Source organism: Stenella coeruleoalba, assembly GCF_951394435.1.
Source record: "Stenella coeruleoalba genome assembly, chromosome: 3".
In the NCBI taxonomy this organism is placed as follows: domain Eukaryota; kingdom Metazoa; phylum Chordata; class Mammalia; order Artiodactyla; family Delphinidae; genus Stenella; species Stenella coeruleoalba.
The window spans coordinates 174,182,718-174,203,494 of NC_137148.1; the positions used below are offsets into that span (position 1 = coordinate 174,182,718).

Here is a 20,777-nt window from a genome sequence, read left to right on the forward strand (position 1 = left end):
TTTGTCCATTTCTTCCAGATTGTCCATTTTATTGGCATAGAGTTGTTTGTAGTAATCTCTCATGATCTCTTTTATCTCTGCAGTGTCAGTTGTTACCTCTCCTTTTTCATTTCTAATTCTATTGATTTGAGTCTTCTCCCTTTTTTTCTTGATGAGTCTGGCTAGTGGTTTATCTATTTTGTTTATCTTCTCAAAGAACCAGCTTTTAGTTTTATTGATCTTTGCTATTGTTTCCTTCATTTCTTTTTCATTTATTTCTGATCTGATTTTTATGATTTCTTTCCTTCTGCTAGCTTTGGGGTTTTTTTGTTCTTCTTTCTCTAATTGCTTGAGGTGCAAGGTTAGGTTGTTTATTCGAGATGTTTCCTGCTTCTTAAGGTGGGCTTGTATTGCTATAAACTTCCCCCTTAGAACTGCTTTTGCTGCATCCCACAGGTTTTGGGTCGTTGTGTCTCCATTGTCATTTGTTTCTAGGTATTTTTTGATTTCCTCTTTGATTTCTTCAGTGATCTCTTCATTATTAAGTAGTGTATTGTTTAGCCTCCATGTGTTTGTATTTTTTACAGATCTTTTCCTGTAATTGATATCTAGTCTCATGGCGTTGTGGTCAGAAAAGATACTCGATACAATTTCAATTTTCTTAAATTTACCAAGGCTTGATTTGTGACCTAAGATATGATCTATCCTGGAGAATGTTCCATGAGCACTTGAGAAAAATGTGTATTCTGTTGTTTTTGGATGGAGTGTCCTATAAATATCAATTAAGTCCATCTTGTTTAATGTATCATTTAAAGCTTGTGTTTCCTTATTTATTTTCATTTTGGATGATCTGTCCATGGGTGAAAGTGGGGTGTTTAAGTCCCCTACTATGAATGTGTTACTGTCGATTTCCCCTTTTATGGCTGTTAGTATTTGCCTTATGTATTGAGGTGCTCCTATGTTGGGTGCATAAATATTTACAATTGTTATATCTTCTTCTTGGATCGATCCCTTGATCATTATGTAGTGTCCTTCCTTGTCTCTTCTAATAGTTTTTATTTTAAAGTCTATTTTGTCTGATACGAGAATTGCTACTCCAACTTTCTTCTGGTTTCCATTTGCACGGAATATCTTTTTCCATTCCCTTACTTTCAGTCTGTATGTGTCTCTAGGTCTGAAGTGGGTCTCTTGTAGACAGCATATATATGGGTCTTGTTTTTGTATCCATTCAGCCATTCTGTGTCTTTTGGTGGGAGCATTTAGTCCATTTACATTTAAGGTAATTATCGATATGTATGTTCCTATTCCCATTTTCTAAATTGTTTTGAGTTCGTTATTGTAGGTCTTTTCCTTCTCTTGTGTTTCTTGCCTAGAGAAGTTCCTTTAGCATTTGTTGTAAAGCTGGTTTGGTGGTGTTGAACTCTCTCAGCTTTTGCTTGTCTGTAAAGGTTTTAATTTCTCCATCAAATCTGAATGAGATCCTTGCTGGGTAGAGTAATCTTGGTTGCAGGTTTTTCTCCTTCATGACTTTCAGTATGTCCTGCCACTCCCTTCTGGCTTGCAGAGTTTCTGCTGAGAGATCAGCTGTTAACCTTATGGGGATTCCCTTGTGTGTTATTTGTTGTTTTACCCTTGCTGCTTTTAATATGCTTTCTTTGTATTTAATTTTTAACAGTTTGATTAATATGTGTCTTGGCGTATTTCTCCTTGTATTTATCCTGTATGGGACTCTCTGCTTCCTGGACTTGATTAACTATTTCCTTTCCCATATTAGGGAAGTTTTCAACTGTAATCTCTTCAAATATTTTCTCAGTCCCTTTCTTTTTCTCTTCTTCCTCTGGAACCCCTATAATTCGAATGTTGGTGTGTTTAATGTTGTCCCAGAGGTCTCTGAGACTGTCCTCAGTTCTTTTCATTCTTTTTTCTTTATTCTGCTCTGCAGTAGTTATTTCCACTATTTTATCTTCCAGGTCACTTATCCTTTCTTCTGCCTCAGTTATTCTGCTATTGATCCCATCTAGAGTATTTTTCATTTCATTTATTGTGTCGTTCATCATTGTTTGTTTCATCTTTAGTTCTTCTAGGTCCTTGTTAAATGTTCCTTGCATTTTGTCTATTCTATTTCCAAGATTTTGGATCATATTTACTATCATTATTCTGAATTCCTTTTCAGGTAGACTGCCTATTTCCTCTTCATTTGTTTGGTCTGGTGGGTTTTTATCTTGCTCCTTCATCTGCTGTGTGTTTTTCTGTCTTCCCATTTTGCTTATCTTACTGTGTTTGTGGCCTCCTTTGTGCAGGCTGCACGTTCATAGTTCCCATTGTTTTTGATGTCTGTCCCCAGTGGCTAAGGTTGGTTCAGTGGGTTGTGTAGGCTTCCTGGTGGAGGGGACCAGTGCCTGTGTTCTGGTGGATGAGGCTGGATCTTGTCTTTCTGGTGGGCAGGTCCACATCTGGTGGTGTGTTTTGGGGTGTCTGTGGCCTTATTATGATTTTAGGCAGCCTCTCTGCTAACGGGTGGGGTTGTTTTCCTGTCTTGCTAGTTGTTTGGCATAGAGTGTCCAGCACTGTAGCTTGCTGGTCATTGAGTGAAGCTGGGTGCTGGTGTTAAGATGGAGATCTCTGGGAGATTTTCGCCTTTTGATATTATGTGGAGGTGGGAGGTCTCTTGTGGACCAGTGTCCTGAAGTTGGGTCTCCCACCTCAGAGGCACAGCACTGACTCCTGGCTGCAGCACCAAGAGCCTTTCATCCACATGGCTCAGAATAAAAGGGAGAAAAAGTAGAGAGAAAGAGTTAGTAGAAGTGGGAAGAAAGAAAGGAAGAAAGGAGGGAAGGAAGCAAGCAAGAAAGAAAGAAAGAAAGAAGAAAAGAAGGAATGAAAGAAAGAAAGGAGGGAGGGAGGGAGGGATGGTGGGAGGAAGGAAGGAAGGAAGGGAAGGAAGGAAAAAAGAAAGAAGATAAAGTAAAAAAATAAAGTAAAATCTAATAAAGTTATTAAATTAAAAAATAATAATTAAGAAAAAAATTTTAAAAAACCAAAAAAATGGACAGATAGAACCTTAGGACAAATGGTGGAAGCAAAGCTATACAGACAAAATCTCACACAGAAGCATACACACTCACAAAAACAGGAAAAGGGGAAAAAATCATAAATCTTGCTCTCAAAGTCCACCTCCTCAATTTGGGATGATTCGTTGTCTATTCATGTATTCCACAGATGCAGGTACATCAAGTTGATTGTGGAGCTTTAATCTGCTGCTTCTGAGGCTTTTGGGAGGTCTGAGGTCTTCTGCCAGCATTCAGTAGGTGTTCTGTAGGAGTTGTTCCACGTGTAGATGTATTTCCGGTGTATCTGTGGGGAGGAAGGTGATCTCCGCGTCTTACTCTTCCGCCATCTTCAGAACACCCTAAACCATGTGTTTTTGTAGGTATCCAGGTAAGAAATTTTAATGTCCCTAACAAAAATAGCAACCATCAGATTTTACTGTTTTCTAGTTCAGGGTTGATTTTGTCTTAAAACTTAGTAGTGACAAAGATACTTGCAAGTATCCAGATAATATATCACAGCGCCCTCACTGTAGTAGTGACCATGGGATTTTTGAGGTATCCAGTGAATAGCAGATGGTGTCCAAAACTACAGCGTTGACCTTAGAAATCTCTAGATATCCAGGTAGAGTTGGTGGTTGCCATAATGGAATTGACAGATGGAATTAGCAGAGGCCCAGATGGAAAAACCTTTTCCTAACCAGGGTTGCCACCATGTGTTTTTTTCAGGTCCCAGTCAAGAGATGATGGTGTCTCTAACTACAGTGTTGACCTTAGAACTAGAGGATCCAGGTTGAGATCATGATTCCCCTAATGATAGTAGTGATCATAGGATTTTTTGAGGTCCATGTAGGAGAGGTATCCCTAATCATAGTTGCCATCATGTGTGTTTGTAGGCTCCAAATCATGAGATAATGGTGAAGATCATGGAATCCAGGCAAGTGATGACGTGGACCTTAAATATTATATAGACCATCTGATTTTCAGAAATCTAGGTAAGCGATGATGGTGTCCCCAACACATGTTAGTACCATGTTTTTTGCAAATATTCAGGTAAAAGAATGATACGGGGCTTACAAACACTGATAACTGTGAGATCTAGTTTAGCCAGTTTTCTAGTTTAGAGATAATGTGTGTTTAACTTTAGGAATGAATGAGAGATTTGAAGGTATCCAGGTAAGTATGCATAACGTTCTCCACCACAGTGTTGACCATGAGATTTTTACAGGTACAAGGTCAAGAGATGATGGTACCTGTAACAACAGTGTTAACCTTGAAGTTCTGCCAGTGTTCAGGTAGCATTGATGTGCCCATAAAGTTGGAAGTGACAAAAGTTCTTTGCCAGTGTCCTGCTAGGAAAAGTTATGTCCTTAAATACATCTGTCACAGTGTGTTTCTTTTAGGTTCCAGTCAGGGGATCACAGTGACCCTAACAATGGTGGTTAATGACACTTTGCTGGATGCAGTAAGTGACTATATGAGTCTTACCACGCTATAGCCCTTCTGACCTTCAGAAATCTAGGTAAATTATGATGGTGTCCCGAACATCTGTGTCACCATGTTTTGCTTTGTTTTTGCAGATATCAGGTAAGAAAAGTTAGTGCTCTCATAAACACTACTAAGAATTAGCCCTTACTGTTCACTAGGTTTTTTACAAGTGTCCAGTCAACAAAGGATATTGTTACTAATAAAGGTGCAAACAATGGAATACAGTAAGTATCCAGGAGAAAAAAGATGTGTAAGTAGAAACATTTGTAACAATGTGTTTGTCGGGTTTCAGTCAGTTAAGCATGATGAACTTTACCATGGTCATTGACAGGGATTTTGCTGGTGTCCAGGTAAGTGTGAACTTTACCATGGTCATTGGCAGGGATTTTGCTGGTGTCCAGGTAAGTGTGAGCTTTACCATGGTCATTGGCAGGGATTTTGCTGGTGTCCAGGTAAGTGATGATGTGGGCCTAAACCATAGCACAGGCCATCTGATTTTCAGATATCTAAGTAAGTGACAATAGTGTCCCTAACACTTAACATGTTTTTATTATAGCTATTTAAGTAGGAAATGATAGAGTCCTTACCAATTTTAGAGCCCATGAGTGTTTACATTTTATATTTTGAGAGAAAATTTGTTTTACCTTCCAAGTGTCCAGAGGTTACAAGTCTACAGGTAATTATGGTGTTCTTTCCTACAGTAGTAACCATGGGATGTTTGCAGGTATACAGTTAGGAAATGACGGTCTTACCCCCAAAATGATGCTGACCTTGGAATGCTGCTTATATGCAGGTAGAGTTGATGTGTCCCATAATAATAGAAGTAAACAAGGTTATTTGCAGGTACGCTGGTAGAATAAATTGTGTCCTTTGACACGTACTTCATAATATGTTTTTCAGGCTCCTATCAAGACATAATGGTAAACCTAACAGTGCTCATTAATGGGGACACTGCTAATGTCCAGGTAAGTGATGATGTGGGCCTAAACCAGAGCACAAGCCATCTGACCTTCAGAAATGTAGGTAAGTGGTGATGGTGTCCCTAACACCTTCTGACCGTGTATTTGGTACAGCTATTCCGTTTAGAATAATAGGGTCCTCACCAATTCTAGTAACCATGATCGGGGGTAGCCTATAATCGGTACTTAATGTGAGACATGGCTGGTATCAAGGTATGTGATAATGAGGGCCTAAACAACAGCCCAGGCCATCAGATCTTCAGATAGATAGGTAAGTGATGATGGTATCAATAATACTTAAGATAATTTTATTGCATGCTATTGAGGTATGAAAGTGTAGAGTCCTTACCATTCTAGAAACCATGGGTTTTCATTTTTTTATAGTTTAGAGAAAATTTATATTTATTCATTAGAGTGCTGAGTGAGCATGTGTTCAGGTAACAGTCACGGTGTTCCACAACACAGAGGTAACGTGGGGATTTTGTAGGTGTCCATTCACCAAATGATGGCCTCGTGACAATGGTATTAACCTTGGGGTACTGGAAGTATCCATGTCTAGTTGATGTGTCCCATAATGATAGAAATAACCAAGAGTATTTACACATACCCTGGTAGAAGAGGTTGTGTCCTTAAACACATTTGTTAAATTTTTTTCAGGTACCGGTTAAGAGATCACAGTTAAGCTCTCAGTGGACATCAGTGGGATTTTGCTCTTAATCAGGTAGATAATGTGGGTCTTACCACAATACAGACCTCAAATCTGATCCTCAAGTATCTAGGTAAGTGAGGATGGTGTCCCTAACATTTGTGTTACCATATTTTTTTGCTGGTATCTCATTACAGCCTTTGATAGTATACAAATATGGAATTATGTTACATTAACCCATGGGAGACCTTCTTTATTTCAGATATCTAGAAATGAATGATGTTATAGAAACTCTTTTATTAACCTCTTACTTGGCATGTATGCTGTTAAGTTAATTTGTTCATAAGAACACTAGTAAGCATGAGATTTTACTATCTTCTTGTTTAGAACTAATGTGTATTTAACATTCGCAGTGATAGGTTTGCAGGCATCCAAGTAATTTATCTTATTCTCCATCACACCTAATTGCCCATGGGATTGATTGATTTATTCATTTATTTTTGGCCGCGCCATGCAGCGTGCGGGATCTTAGTTCCCCGACCAGGGATCGAACCCATACCCCGTGCAGTGGAAACATGGGGTCTTAACCACTGGACCACCAGGGAAGTCCTCGACCATGGGATTTTTGCAGGCATCCGTCCAAGAGAGGATGATGTCTTTTTCTAAGGTATGACTCTGGACTTCTGCAAGTATGCAGGCAACGTTGATGGGTCCTGAAATCGTATAAGTGACAAAGGGAATTTGCAGGTGTTCAGGTAGAATAAGATGTGTACCAAACACATTTTTCACGATGTGTTTTTCAGATTCATGTCAAGATATCGTGGTGAGCTTATAAATGATAGTGAACATGGAATATCAAGGTAAGTGATGATTTGGTCCTAAACCACAGCACAGACCATCTGGTCTTCATATATATAGGTAAGGGGTGATATATCCCTGACACTTCTTGTTACCATGATTTTTACAAGTATTCAAGTAATAAATGATAGATTCCTAACCAATTCTTATAACCATTGGTTTCCACATCTTACATTTTAGGGAAAAATTATGTTTAACTCTGTGATCGCTGAGGTATTGTACGTATCCAGGTAATTATCATGGTCTTCCCCATCCCCGCCCCCAGGTGGTAATCATGGGATTTTTATAGGGGTTTTGCAAGAAATTATGATGTTATCTGATAATGATATTGACCTTGAATTAATCCAAGTATCCAGATAGACTTGATATGCTCTGTAATGATGGAGTCACCATGATTATTTGCATATGTTCTGGTAAAAAAAAGTTGTGTCCTTTAACATATATTTCACAAGGTAGTTGTCAGGTTCCTATCAAGATACCATGATAAATTAAACAGTGGTCATTAACAGGGGGACATTTCTGATATCTAGGTAAGTGATGATCTTCATATCAGAGACCATCTGATCTTCATATATCCGTGTAAATGATGTTGGATCACTTACATGGGTTTTATGTGTGAGTTCTTAGCAGGTGGTCAGGTAGGAAATGATAATGTTTTGCCAGTTCTAGTGACCGTGTTATTCTGCGGTCTAGTGACCGTGTTATTCTGCGGTCTAGTGACCGTGTTATTCTGTTATTCAGTTTATATTTCACAAAAAATGTATGTTTAACCCTGTGAGTATTGAGTAATCTGCATTTACTGAGGTAACTATCCTGGAATTCTGCTTCATAATAGTAACCATGGGGTTTTGTAGATGTAAAGTCAAGAGTTGATGGTGTCGCTAAATATGGCTATACCTTGAATACTGCAAAAATCTAGTTGATGGGTCCCGCAGTGGTGGAAGTGAAGAAGGTTATTTGCAGGAATTCATGTGGGAAATGTGTGTCCGTAGATAAAACATTTGTCACAATGTGTTTTTCAGGTTCCAGTCAAGAGATCATAGTGAACCTCCTCATCATCATCAAGAGACTTTGCATGAATCCCAGTAAGTGATGATGTGAGCCTTAAGCACCTTACAGATCATGTGATCTCCAGATTTAGGTAAATGCGGATGATGTCACAGTAGTAACCATGGGATATTTGCAGGTGTGCAGTGAAGAGTTGATGGCATCTCTAACAGTGGTGTAGAACTTGGACTACTGCAAATATCAGGTAGGTCGATAGGTCCTACAGTGATGGATGAGGAAGGTCATTTAAGGTATCCAGGTGAAAATGTGTCTCCCTGGACACATTTGTCACAATGTATTTTTCAGGGTCCAATCAAGAGACCATGGTGACTTCATAAGTGATTGTTAACAGAGACTTTGCTTATATCCAGGTAACTGATGATGTGTCTTTAAGCCCCCTTCAAATATCTGATCTTCAGATTTCTTGGTAAGTGAGGATGGTGTGTCTAACATTTGTGCACCATGGTTTTTTTTTTAAAGATATTCAGGTAAGAAGTGACACTGTCTCAACCAAATCTAGTAAGCATTAGACCTTACAGGATGAGAATTTAAATATAATGTGTGTTGAACCTAGGTAGTGCTAGAGGTATATGCAGGTAAGGGACCCTACAGGTCCATACCACAGTACTGATCGGGAGATTTTTACATGTGCCCTGCAGAGAGGTGGTGGTGTCTCTAAGAACATTATTGGCCTTGAAGTACTGCCAGGTTGATGGTTCCCTCATTGATGAAAGTGACCAAGATTATTTGCAGGTGTCATTGTAGAGCAAGTTGTTTTCTTAAATGTATTTGTCATGTATATTTTTTTGAGATTCCAGTCAAGGAATCATGGTGAATCTAACAGTGGTCATTACCAGGACATTGCTAGTAACCAGGTGAGTGATAAAGTGGGTCTTACTACAATGCAGACTGTCTGATCTTCAGTATCTAGTAAGTGAGGATGATGTCTCTAACATATGTGTTACCATGTTTATTGCCGGTATCTCATTAAGGTCTTTGCTAGTAAGGACGTATGATATTATGGGATATTAACTCATTAGAGACTTTAGTTGTTTCCACTCATCTAGGTAATTAATTAGTGACGTTCCCATGATTCTTACAATAACCTTGCTTTTGGCATGTATACAGTTAAGAAATTAATTCTTCCTGAACAACACTAGTAAGCAAGAGCATTAACTGTATTCTTGTTTAGAAATAATGTGTTTTTTATACTCGTGATAATAGATATGCAAGTATCCAAGTAATTTATCACATTGTCCATCACAGCGATATTGACCATAGAATTTTTACAGGTATCCCTTCAAAAAAAGAAGGTACCTCTTACTAGGGTTGGACCTTGGAGTTCTGCAGTTACCCAGCTAACACTGATGAGTTGCAAAATGATACAACTGACCAAGGGAATGTTTTCGGTGTACAGGTAGAACAGGACATGTACTGAACATTTCCCACAACACATTTGTCAGGTATTTCAATGGTAGTTAACAAGGCACCTAGCAGGTATGGAGGTAAGTGATGATTTGGACCTAAACAATAGCATAGATCATGTGATCTACATATATTTAGGTAAGTGATAGGAAGTGTCTCTCACACTTCTTGTTAGAATGATTTCTTTGCAGGTATTCAGGTAAGAAATGATAGAGTTCTTACCAATTCTAGTAACCATGTGTTCATACTTTCATATTTTACAGAAAAGTTATGTTTACCATTGTAAGTGTTCAGGGATTGATCGTGTTGGTAATTGGAGTTTCTCACCACACTGGTAAGGATAGGATTTTTGCAGGTGTCCAGTGAAGAATGATGGTCTCTCATGACCATGGTATTAACCTTGATTTAATGCTAGTATTCAGGTAGAGTTGATGTGTTAGGTAATAATAGAAGTGAACAGGGTGATGTGCAGGTGTACTGGTAGAACAGGTTGGGTCCTTAAACACATTTTATCCATGTGTTTTTTTAAGTTCCTGTGAAGAGAACACAGTGAACCTAAGAATGATTGTTAATGGAAGCTTGCTCATAACCAAGTAACTGAAAAGTGGGTCTAACCACAATGTAGACTATCTAATTTTCAATATCCACCTAAGTGTTGTTGGTGTCCTAACACTGGTGATACCATACTTTCGTTTTGTTTTTGGTTTTTTTTTTTTGCAGGTATCCTGTTAAGGTCTTTGGTAGTATACAGATATGAGATGATGTGGCATTAACTTATTAGAGACTTTCTTATTTTCAGATCTCTACATAATTAATGTTTTCAAGGCTCTTAAATTTACTTTGTTTTTGGCATGTATGCAGTTCAGAAATTAACATGTCCCCAATAATACTACTAAGAATAAGATTTTATTATTTATTTGGAAACACTGTATATTTAACACTTGGAATGATCCTGCAACATATATGTATCCAGGTGATCTATCATATAGTCGACCACTGCTTTATTGACTCTGGAATTTTTGCAGGTATCCCTTCAGGAGAGCAAGGAGTCTCTTTCTAGGGTATGACATTGCAGTTCTGCAAGTACACAGGTAATGTTGATGGGATACAAAATGATACCGTTGACTGAGGAAATCTGATGGTGTACCCTAGAATAATATGGATATCACACACATTCTCTGAATGTGTTTTCAGACTCCTGTCAGGACATGATGGTGAGCTAGCAGTGGTAGATAACAGGGGACGTTGCTGGCATCTAGGTAAGTGATGATGTGGGCCTAAAGCACATCACAGACCATGTGTTCTTCACGTACGTAGCTAAGTGATGATGGCGTTCCTAACGCTTTTCGTTAGCGTGATTTTGTTGCAGGTGTTCAGGTAAGAAGTTCTAAGAGTCCTCACAAATTCTAGTAAACACGAGTTTACACTTTTCGTATTTTAGTTAGAATTTGTTTAATCCTGTAAGTATCGAGGAGTCGTTCACCTCCAGGTACTTGTTGTGACATCACTTGGTTGTCATATCCATAAGATTTTTGCAGGTACCCAGGTGGGTGCCACTGGTCTCTCCTGACAACAGTGTTGACCTTGAATGGATGCAAGGAGCCAGGTAGAGTTGATGTGTTCCTTAATAATGGAGGTGAATGAGGTTAGGTGCAGGCATCCTGGTAGAACAAGTTGTGTCCTGAACACATTTGTTGCATGTATATCATCAGGTTCCTGTTAGGAGAACAGGGTGAACCTAATGGTTACTAGCGTAACACTTAAACAGTTAAGTGTTAAAGTGCGTCTAACCACACTGCAGACCTTGTGATCTTCAATATCTAGGTAAGTGCGGATGCTGTTCCTAACAGTTGTGTTTATGTCTTTTTTTTTTGCAGGTATCATGTTACTATCTTTGCTTGTTATGCCAGTATGAGATCATGTGATATTCACTGATTCAAGACGTTCTTATATTCAGATATCTACATAATGTGTGATTTCAGTGTCTCATATTGACTTTGTTTTTGACATGTGATGTGTTAGGAATTTAATGTGTCCCTAATAATACTGGTAGGGATGAGATTTTTAGTAGTCTCCTTTAGAGGTAACATGTATTTAACACAGTAGTGAGAGATGGATTTGCAGATGGGACCTTGCTGGTGTCCAGGTAAGTGATGATGTGAGCGTAAAGCACAGCACAGGCCTTCTGACCTCCGGATATTTGAGTAAGTAAGGATGTGTCCTAACACTTCCTGGTACCATGTGTTTCTTTTTCAGGGAACAGGGTAAGAAATAATAGTGTCCTTCCAGTCTGGAAAACAATCGTTTTCCCTCTTTATATTTTAGAGAAAGTTTAACACTCTTAAGTGTCGAGGGATTGCACATATGCAGATATTTATTACGGTTTTCCCACCACACTACTTCCCATAGGGTTTCTCAGATGTCCAGTCAAGAAACTATGGCTTTCCAACCTTGGTGTTGACCTTGGAGTACTGCAAGTAACCAGATAGAGTTGATGCATCTTATAATGATAACATAATCAAGGTGTCCTCTAGGAAGGCCACATCTCATGTCTTTTCCGGGTTCCTGTCCAGACATCACTCTGAACCTAGCGTTGGTGTTAACGGGCGACACTGTTGCTGGGCAGGTATGTGATGACGTGGGCCTCACCCAGAGCACAGGCCACCTGACCTGCGCATACGTAGGTAAGTGATGACTGTGAGCCTGACACTTGTTACCATGACTCCTTAGCAGGTATTCAGGTAAGGACAGATTACTTACCAATTCTTGAAACCGTTAGCTTTCGGTTTTCATTTTTTAGAGCAAATCTCGAACTCTGTGCGTCATGAGGGATTACACATCTCAGGTATTTATCGTGATATCCCAGCCACAGTAGTGAGCATGGAAATTCTGCAGGTATGTTGTAAAGAACCGTTATTACCTGACAGTGTCCTTGACCTCAGAGTGTCCTGGAAGTATTGAGGTAGAGTTGATTTCATGATGATGGACATGACCAAGGTTGTTTGCAGGTGTCCTGCTAGAGCAAGTTGTGTCCTTTTACACATATATCATCATGTGCTTTTCAGGTTCCTGTCAAGAGACGAAGCTTACAGTGGTCATTCTCTGGGGACATTTATGGTGTCCAGGTAAGTCATGATGTGTAATGATGTGCACCTTCACCATATCAGACCGTCTGCTCTTCACATTCGTAGGTCAGTGTTAGTGACTGACTAAAGTTACTTACCATGTGTGTTTCTTTGCCGAGTAATCAGGTAAGAAATGATAGAATTTTACCCATTGTAGCAATCATGATACGCTACTGTTTGCCATTTTAGAGAAAATTTGTGTTTAGTCGTGGGAGCGTTGAGCAGGTTGTGGGTATCCAGGTCATGATGATGGAATTGTGTGGCACGGCGTGTTTGCAAGTGAGCTGGGAATTGATGACGGTGTGTGTAACTCTGGCATAGACCTTGGAGTACGGCATGAATCCAGGGAGAACTGATGGGGCCTGCAGTGATGGCAGTGGGCAAGGTGATTTGCAGTGTCCTAGTAGAGAAGGTGTGTCCACAGACATATCTGTCTCAAAGCGTTCTTTTCATTCTTGTCAAGAAGTCATGGTGAGTCTCGAAATGACCATCAATGGGACTTGGCTCGTATCCAGGTAAGTGACGACGTGGGCCTTCAGCTGCCTCAACAGTCTGATCGTCACATACGTAGGCTAGTGTGCATGGTGTTCCTAACTGTTCTATTACCATGGTCTCGTCTTGGTGCTTTTCTAGCAGGTATTCAGTTAAGAAATGACATTGTCTCATGCAGTGCTAGTAAGTATTTGCCTTTTTTATTAGAATTTTGATAGAACGCGTGTTGAATAGAACGCGTGTTTAAATAGTGACAGAGGGTAGTGCAGGTCCAGGTAACTTCTTCTACTGTTGAAATATTAACTGTGAGGTTTCTACAGGTACTCATAGAAGAGATGATAGTGCGCCTCACAGTGGTGTTGACCTTAAAGTGCTTCCAAAATCCAGGTAGTGTATGTGCTTCCCCTAACGATGGAAGTGACCAAGATTATTTGCAATGCTACTGACTTTGCATATAAAGAAACATGTCCTTTGCACAATTGTGGAATGCATCTCTCAAGTTTCTAGCCTTCGTGGTGAAGTCATAATGAATGAAGTAACCATTGTCAGTGGGACCTTGCTAGTGACCAGGTATGTGATAGAGTGGGTTTTACCCCAGTGCAGGTTATTAAGTTTTCAGATATCTAGGTGAATGAGAATGGTGTCTCTAACACAGTGTACTATGCTTTTTTTTTATAGGTTTCTGTTAAGTTCTTTGCCTCGTGTACAGGTAGCAGATGATGTGACGTAAATTCACTAGACACCTTCTTATTTTCAAATAGGTAGGTAATTAATGGTAGTTTGAAGATTCTTAAAGTAACCTTGTTTGGCATGTAGTATTTCAGAAATGAGTTTGTCCCTAATAGTATTAGTCAGCATGAGAAATTAGTCTATTCTGGTTGAGAGATCATTTTTTTACACTATTGTGATGGTTTCCGGGTAATTTATTGTATTTTTCATACCCATGATACTGACCATGGGAGTTTTGCAGGTATCCCTTCAAAAGAGCAAGGTTCTCTTACTACGGTATGACCTCAGGTTTCTGCAGTTACGCAGATAATGTTTCTGCATCCGTGAATGATAGAATTGATCAATGGAATTTGCAGGTGCACAGGTAGAATGAGGTATGTACTGAGCACATTTTGCGTGATGTGTTTTTCAGATGCATGTCAAGATACCTAGGTGGGCTTCCCAGTGGTAGTTAACATGTGACATTGCTGGTATCGAGGTAAGTGATGGCCTGGGCCTAAACCACAGCACAGGCCATCTGGCCTTCATGTATCTTGTTGAGTGATGATGTGTTCTCACACTCAGATTAACATGATTTCTTTTTTTTCGTGCAGGTATTCGGGCAAGAAATGATAGAGCTTTACCAACTCTAGAAAACATGTTTTCACTTTTTGTATGAGAAAAAGTTTGTGTTTAACCCTGTGCGTGTGGAAGGATGGCACATGTCTAGGTATTTATCATGGTGTCCCCAGCCCCAGTAGTACCCACAGATTTTTTGCAGGTATCCAACGAAGTAATGATGATTTTATTTGACATCAGTACTGATGTTTCACTAATGAAAACATCCAGGCTTGGTTGGTGTACTCCATAAGGATATTTGCAGATATCCTGGGAGAAAAAGTTGTGTCCTTTAACAGAGCTTTCCGAATGTCTTTTTCAGGTTCCTGTCAAGGCATCCCTTTGAACCTAGCGTTGGTGTTAACGGGGGACACTGTAAGGGTGCAGGTAAGTGATGATGTGGGCCTAACTCACGGCACAATCCCTCTGATCTCCAGGTAGCCAGCTAAAGGATGATGGCGTCTCTCAGGGTTGTTGTTACCACAATTTCTTAGCTGGTATTCAGGCAGAAAATTAAATCCGTAAGGCAGTAGAGTCCTTACTGATTCTAAAAACAAGTAGTTTTCACCTTTCCTAACTTAGAGAACATTTCTGTTGAACCGTGTGAGAGTTGATGCATTGCCATTTCCAGGGAATTAACATTATGTCCTCAAGCGCAGCAGTAACCGTGGAAACTTTGCAGGTGTCCCATAAAGAAACACGGTCTTACCTGGCAGTGGTCTAGACCTTGGGATACAGCAAGTATTCAGTTACAGTTGATGGTCTCATAGCGATGCAGTGACCAAGGTTCCCGCAGGTGTCCTGGAAGAAGAATTGCATCCTTTTACACGTACATCACGATGTATTTTTCAGGTTCCTGTCGTGTTACCTCAATGAACCTGACAGTGGTCGTTAAGGGGGGACATTTCTGGTATCCAGCTATGTCATGAGGTGCCCCTTCGCTACGTGAGACCCACCGGTCTCCGTGTATCTAGTTAATTGATGTTGATTGCTTGGACTTGTTTTACCATGTGTTTTCTTTTCAGATATTCAGGTCGAAATGACAATAGTGTTTTTTTTACCAATGCTAGCAAACATCTTACTTTTTCATATTTAAGAGGACATGTGTGTTTAAGCATGTGAGTGTTGAGCAATCCATGGGTATTCATGTAATAAAAATGGAGTTGTAGGTCACACAGGTTACCCTAGTATTTTTGCAGGTAAGTAGTTCACACATGATGGTGTCTCACAATGGCATAGATCTTGCAGTCATACAAGAGTTCAAGTAGAGTTGATGGGTCCTGCAGTGGTGGAAGCGGAGAAGGTTATTTGAAGTGTCCCGGGAGACAAGATATTCTGTAGACACATTTGTCACAATTTGTCTTTCAGGTTTCTGTCAAGAGACCATGATAAACCTCGTAACGCTCAATGACGGGACTTTGCTTTTATCTCGCACGTAACGATGTAGATCTACCTTTATTGAGGACCCTACAAATAATCTGCCCATCTGACAGGTAGGTTAAGTGTGGATGGTTTGCTAACTTTTCTGGTACTATGTTTTTTTCTTAAAGAGGTCAGTTCAGAAATGATATTGTCCCAACCAATGCTACTAATCAGTTTAGGGTTTAGGTATGATGTGTGTTTCACCTTAGCAGTGATGGAGGGATATGCAGGAATCCGGGTAAGTTATCCTGCTGTTCCACACCAGCACGTTGAGCATAAAGTTTTCACAGGTACTCAGACAAGAGATGCTCGTGTGCCCAACCGTGGTGTTAACCTTAAGTGCCTGCAGGACCCACATTGTGTTGATGATTCCCCTAATGATGTAAATAATCAGAATTAGTTACAGGTAGGCTTTTTTATGTTTGTCTTTAGGTGAAACGATTGTTCTGCCGTAAACTCCATGGTCGAATGTGTTTCTTCACGTTATATCAGTGGTGACATTGCACTGAACCTAGTAATGGTCGTTAATGGGACCCTGCCAGTAACCAGGTAAGGTTACTGCAGAACTTAGAGCAGAGTATAGACCAACGGTCTTCAGATGTCTACGTAAGTGAGGATGATGTCCCAAACCCTGAACACAGTGTTCCCATATCTTTTTCCCTGCAGATATCCTGTTACGGTTTTTGCTAGTGTAAAGGTACGTGATGTCACATGAATTCATTAGCCCTTCTTATTTTCAGGTATGTATGTAATTAATGGTATTTTGAGGACTCTTTATATTTTAACTTCCAGTGACTGTATTAGCTTTATGTTTGGTTTGTACGCCGTAAAGGTATTAATTTGTCCCTAACAACACAAGTAAACATGATATTTTACTGTATTCATGTTTCACAATACCATTTGATACCCTCCTACTGATAAGGGGATAGGCAGGTATCCAGGTAATTTATCCTATTGTTCATCCCCACAGTAGTGAGCATGGAATTTGAAATACCTCGTGAAGAGAAGAAGGTATCTCTTACTAGGGTTTAGGCCTAGACTTCTGCAAGTATCCAGGTAATTTGGATGAGTCTCAAAAGTATGCAAGTGACCAAGGGTATCTGAAGGTGTACCCTAGAAAAATATGGATATCACACACATTCTCTAAATGTGTTTTCACACTCCCGTCAGGACCTGATGGTGAGCTACCAGTGGTAGATAACAGGGGACGTTGCTGGCATCTAGGTAAGTGAGCCTGATACTTGTTACCATGACTCCTTAGCAGGTATTCAGGTAAGGACAGATTACTTACCAATTCTTGAAACCGTTAGCTTTCAGTTTTCATTTTTTAGAGCAAATCTTGAACTCTGTGCGTCATGAGGGATTACACATCTCAGGTATTTATCGTGATATCCCAGCCACAGTAGTGAGCATGGAAATTCTGCAGGTATGTTGTAAAGAACCGTTATTACCTGACAGTGTCCTTGACCTCAGAGTGTCCTGGAAGTATTGAGGTAGAGTTGATTTCATGATGATGGACATGACCAAGGTTGTTTGCAGGTGTTCTGCTAGAGCAAGTTGTGTTCTATTACACATATATCATCATGTGCTTCTCAGGTTCCTGTCAAGAGACGAAGCTTACAGTGGTCATTCTCTGGGGACATTAAGGTATCCAGGTAAGTCATGATGTGTAATGATGTGCACCTTCACCATATCAGACCGTCTGCTCTTCACATTCGTAGGTCAGTGTTAGTGACTGAGTAAAGTTACTTACCATGTGTGTTTCTTTTCCGAGTAATCAGGTAAGAAATGATAGAATTTTACCCATTGTAGCAATCATGATATGCTACTGTTTGCCATTTTAGAGAAAATTTGTGTTTAGTCGTGGGAGCATTGAGCAGGTTGTGGGTATCCAGGTCATGATGATGGAATTGTGTGGCACGGCGTGTTTGCAAGTGAGCTGGGAATTGATGACGGTGTGTGTAACTCTGGCATAGACCTTGGAGTACGGCATGAATCCAGGGAGAACTGATGGGGCCTGCAGTGATGGCAGTGGGCAAGGTGATTTGCAGTGTCCTAGTAAAGAAGGTGTGTCCACAGACATATCTGTCTCAAAGCGTTCTTTTCATTCTTGTCAAGAAGTCATGGTGAGTCTCGAAATGACCATTAATGGGACTTGGCTCGTATCCAGGTAAGTGACGACGTGGGCTTTCAGCTGCCTCAAACAGTCTGATCGTCACATACGTAGGCTAGTGTGGATGGTGTTCCTAACTGTTCTATTACCATGGTCTCGTTTTGGTGTTTTTCTAGCAGGTATTCAGTTAAAAAATTACATTGTCTCGTGCAATGATAGTAAGTATTTGCCTTTTTTATGAGAATTTTGATAGAACGTGTGTTTAATAGAACGCGTGTTTAAATAGTGACAGAGGGTAGTGCAGGCCCAGGTAACTTCTTCTACTGTTGAAATATTAACTGTGAGGTTTCTACAGGTACTCATAAAAGAGATGATAGTGCGCCTAACAGTGGTGTTGACCTCAAAGTGCTTCCAAAATCCAGGTAGTGTATATGCTTCCCCTAACGATGGAAGTGCCCAAGATTATCTGCAATGCTACTGACTTTGCATATAAAGAAGCATGTACTTTACACAATTGTGGAATGCATCTCTCAAGTTTCTAGCCTTCATTGTGGAGTCATAATGAAGAAAATAACCGTTGTCAGTGGGACCTTGCTAGTAACCAGGTATGTGATAAAGTGAGTCTTACCCCAATGCAGGTTATTAGGTTTTCAGATATCTAGGCAAATGAGAATGGTGTCTCTAACACAGTGTACTATGCTTTTTTATAGGTTTCCCGTTAAGTTCTTTGGCTCGTGTACTCGTAGCAGACAATGTGACGTTAATTCACTAGATACCTTCTTCTTTTCAAATAGGTAGGTAATTATTGGTAGTTTGAAGATTCTTAAATTAACCTTGTTTTGGCATGTAGTATGTCAGAAATGAGTTTGTCCCTAATAGTCAGCATGAGAAATTAGTCTATTTTTGTTCAGAGATCATTTTTTTACACCATTGTGTTGGTTTCCATGTAATTTATTGTATTTTCCATACCCATGATACTGACCATGGGAGTTTTGCAGGTATCCCTTCAAAAGAGCAAGGTTCTCTTACTACGGTATGACCTCAGGTTTCTGCAGTTACGCAGATAATGTTTCTGCATCCGTGAATGATAGAATTGATCAATGGAATTTGCAGGTGTACAGGTAGAATGAGGTATGTACTGAGCACATTTTGCGTGATGTGTTGTTCAGATGCATGTCAAGATACCTAGGTGGGCTTCCCAGTGGTAGTTAACATGTGACATTGCTGGTATCGAGGTAAGTGATGGCCTGGGCCTAAACCACAGCACAGGCCATCTGGCCTTCATGTATCTTGGTGAGTGATGATGTGTTCTCACACTCAGATTAACATGATTTCTTTTTTTTCGTGCAGGTATTCGGGCAAGAAATGATAGAGCTTTACCAACTCTAGAAAACATGTTTTCACTTTTTGTATGAGAAAAAGTTTGTGTTGAACCCTGTGCGTGTGGAAGGATGGCACATGTCTAGGTATTTATCATGGTGTCCCCAGCCGCAGTAGTACCCACAGATTTTTTGCAGGTATCCAACGAAGTAATGATGATTTTATTTGACATCAGTACTGATGTTTCACTAATGAAAACATCCAGGCTTGGTTGGTGTACTCCATAAGGATATTTGCAGATATCCTGGGAGAAAAAGTTGTGTCCTTTAACAGAGCTTTCCGAATGTCTTTTTCAGGTTCCTGTCAAGGCATCCCTTTGAACCTAGCGTTGGTGTTAACGGGGGACACTGTAAGGGTGCAGGTAAGTGATGATGTGGGCCTAACTCACGGCACAATCCCTCTGATCTCCAGGTAGCCAGCTAAAGGATGATGGCGTCTCTCAGGGTTGTTGTTACCACAATTTCTTAGCTGGTATTCAGGCAGAAAATTAAATCCGTAAGGCAGTAGAGTCCTTACTGATTCTAAAAACAAGTAGTTTTCACCTTTCCTAACTTAGAGAACATTTCTGTTGAACCGTGTGAGAGTTGATGCATTGCCATTTCCAGGGAATTAACATTATGTCCTCAAGCGCAGCAGTAACCGTGGAAACTTTGCAGGTGTCCCATAAAGAAACACGGTCTTACCTGGCAGTGGTCTAGACCTTGGGATACAGCAAGTATTCAGTTACAGTTGATGGTCTCATAGCGATGCAGTGACCAAGGTTCCCGCAGGTGTCCTGGAAGAAGAATTGCATCCTTTTACACGTACATCACGATGTATTTTTCAGGTTCCTGTCGTGTTACCTCAATGAACCTGACAGTGGTCGTTAAGGGGGGACATTTCTGGTATCCAGCTATGTCATGAGGTGCCCCTTCGCTACGTGAGACCCACCGGTCTCCGTGTATCTAGTTAATTGATGTTGATTGCTTGGACTTGTTTTACCATGTGTTTTCTTTTCAGATATTCAGGTCGAAATGACAATAGTGTTTTTTTTACCAATGCTAGCAAACATCTTACTTTTTCATATTTAAGAGGACATGTGTGTTTAAGCATGTGAGTGTTGAGCAATCCATGGGTATTCATGTAATAAAAATGGAGTTGTAGGTCACACAGGTTACCCTAGTATTTTTGCAGGTAAGTAGTTCACACATGATGGTGTCTCACAATGGCATAGATCTTGCAGTCATACAAGAGTTCAAGTAGAGTTGATGGGTCCTGCAGTGGTGGAAGTGGAGAAGGTTGTTTGAAGTGTCCCGGGAGACAAGATATTCTGTAGACACATTTGTCACAATTTGTCTTTCAGGTTTCTGTCAAGAGACCATGATAAACCTCGTAACGCTCAATGACGGGACTTTGCTTTTATCTCGCACGTAACGATGTAGATCTACCTTTATTGAGGACCCTACAAATAATCTGCCCGTCTGACAGGTA

At 40.1% G+C, this 20,777-nt stretch overlaps 4 long non-coding RNA genes across 12 annotated transcripts in view; all 4 read left to right on the forward strand.

The window, feature by feature from the left end:
• LOC307183756 overlaps positions 1-11,149 on the forward strand; it is a 30,801-nt gene extending 19,652 nt beyond the window's left edge. The window contains exons 3-11 of one of the 6 annotated variants that reach the window (XR_013827579.1): positions 3,199-3,417; positions 3,923-6,786; positions 6,923-8,062; positions 8,164-8,229; positions 8,331-8,395; positions 8,836-8,899; positions 9,713-9,783; positions 10,475-10,540; positions 10,644-11,149. This is a non-coding gene — a long non-coding RNA (uncharacterized lncRNA). Of the gene's footprint in view, positions 1-3,198; positions 3,418-3,922; positions 6,787-6,922; positions 8,063-8,163; positions 8,930-9,712; positions 9,784-10,474; positions 10,541-10,643 lie in introns of those variants that run through there. The other 5 variants (XR_013827581.1, XR_013827582.1, XR_013827583.1 and 2 more) reach the window with 5 other exon arrangements.
• Positions 11,150-11,774: 625 nt separating this feature from the next.
• LOC307183515 lies at positions 11,775-16,344 on the forward strand. 4 transcript variants are annotated; one of them, XR_013827501.1, is made up of 6 exons: positions 11,775-13,827; positions 14,029-14,169; positions 14,389-14,504; positions 14,715-14,779; positions 15,761-15,885; positions 16,247-16,344. It is a non-coding gene; the product is annotated as an uncharacterized lncRNA (long non-coding RNA). The 4 variants fall into 4 exon arrangements; XR_013827502.1 differs by having other exon boundaries at positions 14,037-14,169; XR_013827503.1 differs by having other exon boundaries at positions 11,775-13,636; positions 13,745-14,169.
• Positions 16,345-17,885: 1,541 nt separating this feature from the next.
• On the forward strand, positions 17,886-19,165 carry LOC307183517. Its single transcript, XR_013827504.1, has 3 exons — positions 17,886-18,532; positions 18,638-18,721; positions 19,097-19,165. It is a non-coding gene; the product is annotated as an uncharacterized lncRNA (long non-coding RNA).
• Positions 19,166-19,243: 78 nt separating this feature from the next.
• Positions 19,244-20,776, forward strand: LOC307183518. The gene is made up of 3 exons (XR_013827505.1): positions 19,244-19,393; positions 19,604-19,668; positions 20,650-20,776. It is a non-coding gene; the product is annotated as an uncharacterized lncRNA (long non-coding RNA).
• The last annotated feature ends 1 nt before the right edge of the window (position 20,777 follows it).